A 7972-nucleotide genomic window follows, 5' to 3' on the forward strand; every position below is an offset into this window, starting at 1 on the left:
CCAAGTGAGCAGCAACATCTGAAAAACCATCAGATGTCAAAAATACAGCTAAGTCAAAGAAAATAAATAAGCTTAGTGGTTGGTTGAGTAGTCCCAAAGCAAATTAAAATGTTAATAGTATGATTAGCTACAATAGCTTGTTTTGAATCTAGGAAACAGGTAAAATTATTTCTCAACACCAGCAAAGAGTCTGGATGAATCCACATACATGTGTGTTTTTTCTGTGACTTTCTTTTTGCATACAAAAATAGGCAGTGTACTGTTCCAGATTATGAAAGTCTGCAACTCAGTCAAATGAATGATTCTTCTCCCAGACAGATGAAACAAAAACACAATTTGTCCTTATTCTTTTATTTCCCAGGATCGCTATCATAACGCACTCGTATTGCACACCACATTGTATTCCTTACATTCTGCAACTCTCCTGCTACCTGGAATCCACTATGAGCTACTGAGGACTGCTCAGAACTGAATGTGAGAGTTCCTTTTTGCCATCTTATTGTCAGAAAGACAAAGTTCAAACATGTAGCTAATATATATACTAAGGATAGACATATTCACACCACAGGTCAATCCAGCCTATTGCTCAGCTCCAGGAACTGATGTAATAGGAAGAGTATGAAAACAAGGCATAGACTTGAAAACAAGACTTGGGATTTCCTTGGCTGGGAATGTATCTATCCCTTTAACAGCTCTTGGTAGACCTTTTACGCTAGTGCATGTGCTCAGCTGTGTTTGAACCCATGTAAACCTTTAACAGCCATAGTATTTTTCATCACAGCATTCCACAGCTTAACTCTCCTCAATGAAGCCTCGTCCTTTTGTTTGCTTTGAAACTGCCCCTACTAGTTTCATTTAATGATTCCTTGTCCTTATACTGTAAAACAAAGAAAACACTTGCTACTTATCTGTAGAATCTGCTTGGGTCTATCTGCTGATACTTTCAACATTGATCAGTAGCTTAGTATTCTCCTTATTAAAAGATCCATAAGCAATTGAAAAACATATATAACTGTGATTAATGGAGAAAAGCTCAATAAGAGAATATTTGGGTCAGGACTAAAAACTTTGTTTGCTTCTACCCAGTTTCCCATAACTGGGGGAGAAACAGTAACTCTTATCATGTCCTTTGAGGGCTCAGCCTCTATTGAACTGAGTATCTCCCAAGACTAAGCTTTGAGGTGAAAAATGTCTTCCACATCGCGTCCCACCAGGTTCAACATCTAGCTACTAGGTACAGTTCTGTCTGACCATGGGCATTACATCCTGGGCTATCAATCAGTAATAGTCAGAGGTTTCTGGTCTGCAGGGAAAAATGTTTTCCTGTATTTTTTGCTGTATTTGTGGTCAGGAAGCACAATAAAGTAATATCTACAAGTGCTATAGTAGATACTTCTCTATGTGTCTAATTTGCAATGAAAATAAGCAAATAAAAAGGAAAAAAAATAAATGAAAAATACTTCTGTTATCTGAAAATAGTATTACACAAGTCTCTCTTTTTGGAAATTATCCATTCATTTTCTTCATAAACATTTACTAAGGAGAAAAGTATTTTATGAACATATGGCACTTGTCTCTGTTTTGGATGTAAAAACGTCTGGTATTTTGCTGACTTCATTTCATTGTGAGTCACTGTGTAGGTTTGTATAAACACCAGGGTATTTTCATCAATTAGAAATAACTGAGATTTTCAACATAACATTCCCATATTTACTTGCACTTGAATAGTTCTGCTAATACCCTAGACAATACACATATAGATGCATTTGCTGCACATTCAGGATCCCTGTTCCTAAAAAATTCCAGTTAAGGCCAAAGGACCTATGACTCTATCTTAAAACCCCGCTGTATCCATTAGCAAAAACCTTTCAAATTTTCTCTACAAGTGGGTGTTCTTCATCAGTTAGGATACTGCGGTCAGGAAAAATAAAGGTTTTGAAAATCACATTCTAATGGAAAAAAAAGTACTATCAAATGAGCAGGCTGGTTTTTTAAGATAATTACAGCACATACAGAGTCTCATCTGGTTATTTCAGATAAACTTTCCTTATAAAATGTTCCTGTGTGTTGCTGGTAACTACATACCCATACTGAGTAAATCAATTGCCCTTTCAGTAGTCCAAGAAGTAGATTCTGTCCCAGATTTGGAGTACTGCAGGAGAGAGAGGACACCAGAAATCCTGCCTGCCTCAGGAAACTTGTAAAAAGACTCACTTTAGTCATGGCCCAAATTTCTAGCACAACACAGAACCAAGACAGCAAATCCTAGCCACTGTGGTGGCATTTCTAGAAGTGGCAAGAGGGTGTTCACATATGGCAGGACAAGAAATAGATTAGAAGCAGAAAGTGCTTATGCTACTATGGAGGGCACTGTCATAAATAAATAGATGTAAATAGATGATGTCGATTCAAATTCCTTCAGTAGAAAAGAGTGTCTATAGCTCAAGGCTCCTGGATAACTGCTCTAGCTTCCAGCTAGCAGGTAAAACAGAGATAAAAGCTGTGTGAAGCTAGCCTCTCCCATGGCTGAAACCACACTTGCTAGTCAACTTGATTCTGAAGGCAAAAGGAGAGCATCTTCCCTGATCTTGTCACAATGAGAACAGGCACAACCTTGGCTGTTTGTCCTCCCACAAGGTGACACTAGATGGCAGCAATTGAAGTGGCAGCAGGAGCTGCAGATCTTGCTGGCCCAGAAGGCACTCCAGCAACCAGATGGTCCAAAATACAGGGAACACCTGATAGTCACCTCTTCTGTCCCTACCTACAGCCGCCGAGGTTGTCACAGTAGTCAGGCAAGCCCCGAGTTACAAACATGAAAATTAAGTCTGTGCCTTCGCTGTCCTGTTTATCATAACTGATGTAGTTGAAGGTGTCCCTGTTCACTGCAGGGGAGTTGGACTAGTTGAGCATCAAAGGTCCCTTCCAACCCAAATTGTTCTGTGATTCCGTGATTCTGTTTCTTTTCTCTACACCGACTTGCCCATATCTGGTTGGCCCATTTTGGGGAGACCTCTTAGCCTGCATTTAAATGGCCATTTTTCACAGAGTAATATGGTAGAAGGCATTAACCAGTCTACTGTTATGTTTGCTTCTTTGGAGTCAAATGGGTTAGGTGCTGCACAGCATTATGGAAATACTCACAAAAACATCCTTGTTAGTAAGGAAAACGGAGTCAAGAAGCACAGCAATAAATGGATAATGTCATAACTGCTGTTCTGACAATTAACTTCTGAAAGAAACTGATGGAGGGAAAAGCTGAGACTCCCCAACACACAAGCAGTGCCAATATAGCATATGTTCCTCTTGCTTTATTAAGACAAGACTTCACTGCCAGCAAAATCACAGGCTATTCAAGGTTTAACAAAGATGTATCAAAAGAGAGTGACCAGCAACAGCATTAGTATTGCCTTTGAAATATTCATGTGCTTCCTGTCCTCCACATGCCAGTTTTGTTCAATATCTTTGCCACAGTTAAAGCTGTCTCCACTGCTTCATTACACCTGCCAAGTTCTGAAAATGTGTTTGGGGTTTAAATCTGGATATCAAGCCATCAGCTTGGGAAAAGACCACAGCACTTTACTCAGTAATTGAGATTCTGACTTTGAGCTAGTGAAAACAAAATTCAGTGCTTAGTCACTGATGAGAACTGCAGGCATTTTAGTCAAGACCTCAAAACTCAATTGCTGGCTGCAACTTCTGTTGCTGCAGTGTGGGGTAGTCACCTAAAGATAAGTGCCTTATACGACAGCCAAACCATTTACATCTTTGAGCAATTCTGGCAGTGGCCTAGCTGTCTGCCTGCCAAGCAGCAGGGAAGGAGAAGGGAGGGGTGGAGACATGAATTGTCACTGTGCATAAGCGTACATGAGATGGAAGCAGTGGCAGGTGACTCAAGATTACAGACACAGTGTCTGCATGTGCAGGAACAGGGTTTTGGGAGCCAAAGAAAATGAGAAGTTAAACTTCAGGAGAGACATAAACGGTGACTAAAAGGACTTCCACAGGTGTATGAGCAGCTAAAGGAAAACTAAGAAAAATGTGGCCCTGCTGCTGAAGGGGGCAGAAGACCTGGAGACAAAGGACCTAGAAGTTCTCAATGATTTATCCACCTTGATCTTTACCAATTAGAGCAGCCTTCAGTAATTCCAGGCCATGAGACCAGAAGGAAAATCTGGAGCACGGAAAACTTTTCCATAGTAGAGAAGGATCAGATTAGGAAATATAAACAAGAACATAAGATTTGATAGGACAAACACATGAGTGCAGAGACATCTGGCCAACATCACTAGAAGGTCAATCTCAATTGTCTTTGGAAGGTCATGACAAGCAGCAAAAGATCCTGACAGCTGAAGAGAGCTCATGTCACTCCTATCTTCAAGAAGAGCAAGGAGACCTGTGATACCATAGCCCAGCCAGCCTCACCTCAGTCCCTGGGAAGGTGAGGGATCAAATCCTTCTGGAAGCCATTTACAAACATGAAGGACAAAATGGTGATTAGAAGCAATCAGCATGGATTTACAAAGGGGAAAACATGTTTGACCAACCTGAAAGCCTTGTATGATGAAATGACTGGCTTGGTGGATCAGGGGGAAGCAGTGAAGTTTTTTAATCTTGATTTTACCAAGTGTTTCAACCCTGTCTCATATAAAGTCTTCACTGACAAAGTGAAATACTGGCTAGATGAGTGGATAACGAGATGGGCAGAAAACTGGTTGAACTGCCATGCTCAAACATTTGTGATCACTGGCATGAAGTTCAGATAGAGGCCAGTCACCAGTGGAACCTCAACCTCAGGGGTTGGTACTGAGGCTCATAGGGTTTAGTGTCTTTGTTTATGACCGGGATCACAGAACACAATGCACATTCTGTAACTTTTCAGACAATACTAAACTGAGAGGAGTGGATGATACACCAGATGAGCATGACATGCTGCCATTTAGAGGGATCTTGGAGGGTGGAGAAATGCACCAACAGGAGAATCATAAAGTTCAACAAAGAGAAATCCCGAGTCCTGCCCCTAATACAAGTGGGCTCTGGCCATCTGGAATGCAGCTTTGTAGAAAAAGATCTGGGCACCCTGGTGGCACCAAGTTGAACATGAGCCAGCAATGTGTCCTTGATGCCAGCAGCATCTTGCTTTGCATTAGGAAAATGTTGTCAGCAGTCTGAGGGAGGTCACCCTCTCCCTTCTCTCAGCATGGGTGAGACTCAGCAGGAATGTTGGATCCAAGCCTGGGCTCCCAGCACAAAAGCGTTTCTTAGATACTGGAGTGACTCCAGGGAAGGACCACAGAGATGATTAAGGCACAGGAGCATCTGTCATACAAGGAGAGGATGGCAGAGTTGGGACTGTTTAGCCTAGGAAAGAAAAAACTTGATGCAGTTAATCAGTGGGAGGGGAGGTAAAGAAGATGGAGCCAGGCTCTTCTCAGCAGTATCCAGTGATCGGACTTGCTTCCCAGAAAGGCTATAGGGACTCCATCCTTGTAAATATCCAAAACCCAAGGGGACACAGTCCTGGACAGCCCCTTGTGACCCTGTTCTGAGCAGAGGAGTCAGACTAGGTGGTCTCCAGAGATCCCACCCAACATCAACCATTCTGTGAATGTGTGAATCTGTGACTCTTTGTCAAACAACTTAGTCTTCAGATGTTCATCACTGCCTTCTGACCTTCAGAGTCCACCCAAACCCTGCAAGACAAGCACTGACAGGCTAAAGCCACTCCTGCAATGGTGCAAACAGTAATCACACATCGTTGTCTTCCCCTTATTGTGGATGTCTGATTTGCTCATGTTGTGATCATTGCACCAAATAGAGAAGTTCCAGCAAGCCTGTGCATCATTTCTTAAACAGGAGTAAGAAATAAAAAATCATCTTCACAGTTCAGGGACAAAGCATCTTTTTGGCAACTCCCTGGAGAGATGGTTTTGGCTCACTGTCTCATTTCCTCGGTACAAGGCACTGTAGGATCAAGAAAATTACAGGAAAAGATTAGCAGGCACCTTCTGTCCTCCTGTCTTAAGATATCATGTGTTCTGTTGGAGCCCTACATATATGACTTTTTTAAAGGAATAATTGTGGTTCTCAGAAAACAATTACTCAAAACTTGTTAAAAATAAGAGAAAATTTGGATTAGTCTGAATTTGGAGCTCTCTGCCAGTAAAATATGTTTCAGTGTGAATAAACATTTGCTAAACTAACAGAACCTATGGGCAAAATTATCACCTGCACTGTGTTATTAATAACAGAGGGCATCTTGGTGATGGCACTGTGCTCCTTGAGGCTGACAGGGCCCAGTTGTGCCAACTGACACACTTTCATCAGAAGCTATTGCCACTCCCAAAATACTAGGAATGTTGTGAATGCATGAAAACCTCACTGAAATTATCCAAACCGTGAAACTACTGGGAGAAACTTAAAAATTTTCTGAAAGTTCAACAGTCTAAGTGGTCCATGTTATTGATGATTTCAGATAGCCTAATTTGTATCATTTGAACATGAGACCAGTAGTTTTCCTTACAGCTCCTCCTCTCAGGCACAGTAGAGAAATTATCCATCTTTGCCATTGCAGGGCTCAATCATCTCAGCAAGGCCTCTGTCTTTTTTTTTTTTTCTATTTTGACAGTCAGACAAGGGCTATTCTTTACCAGCAGAGAGGTAGAATTTTATACATGAAACAAGGAGGCCAAGATGTTGAGAAACCTCTTCTTACCATAGCTCAAAGGAATTTTTTCCTTAAATCAGTGTCTGTTGTCACACACTGTCTATATCTGTAAAGTTATTATAATTTTTGCTAATAAATACCTTGTAAGATTTAGTAGCAATGTCAGTGGCTTTGTTTCTCACAACTAGAAAGATTTTTGCTTTTTGTAAACTCTTAACTCATGATACTTTGTTGAGCTTCTTAAGCTTTTAGTAAGTATCAGGCTGCGCTAAAAATATTATTTGTCAGATGACATTTTTAAAAATGTTTTGGATAGAGCTCCCAAATCCTATTGAAATGTTTTGAGAATATTTTTGACTGCCGATGCACTATGAGCAGCAGGAGACCTTGCTGACCCCACCAGAGATTAATGGGTTGGAATTTGTGTCTTTCTGAGGAATGGAAGACGTCAACGCTAAAAGTTCCCTTACCCCACAGATAGCTGGTCCCAGTCCTGTTGTTTTTTCCAGTCTTCAGAAAAATCCTTGGCAAGAACTATCATTTTTCCAGTCATCAAATTTCCAAGAATCTTCACATCTCTCTCTTTTTCTTTGATAGACTCTCTCACCGTAGTAAATGCAGACCTCTTGCAGGAATGTGGGCCAGACGTGTGTGTAAGCCAAATGGCTTATGCCTGGAACAACAGCAAATGAACTATGAAATCCAGCAATGACATGAAATTAAAGAATATACTTTTTAAAATATAGAAATGTTTTTCACTTCTTCATTGATTTGATTCGACTGTGCAATTAGTTTTGGCCCATTGGATGATCATCTGATCGTGTAGGAACACCATGCCCAGCACCACCTTTTACACATTTAAAATTAAATTGTCAAAACTGCCAGCACTGCAGAAAATTTTTCACAGTTTAACCTAAGACAGAAGAGGTGAGTGAACTTCATTTGCATTTTTTCTCAATCCAGATATACCAAAAAATCTTGTTTCCTTGAACAGATCCCCTGACTTCCAGTGAATAAGTATGTTTTTGCCCTTTGCTGCTTGACTTATACACGCTAACACTGACCTATTACTAGGTTCTTTCAATAGTATTGCTCCTGTTCAAATGGTAGTTTGGGGGTTTTAGCTGTCTCACAGGTAAGAGACTGATTTATAAAATTAGACACGCATTTTTAGTTTAAAGCCCACCAAAATGCCATCAAACTCTTTAATTTTAAACAAGCTGCACTGTACAAACTCTTACACTTGAAAAGACATTTAATTACTTTAATAGTTAGACACCTCATTTGGGATGTACAGAATTACAA

The sequence above is a fragment of the Cyanistes caeruleus genome, chromosome 3 (assembly GCF_971803275.1).
Source record: "Cyanistes caeruleus chromosome 3, bCyaCae1.hap1.1, whole genome shotgun sequence".
NCBI classification, from domain to species: domain Eukaryota; kingdom Metazoa; phylum Chordata; class Aves; order Passeriformes; family Paridae; genus Cyanistes; species Cyanistes caeruleus.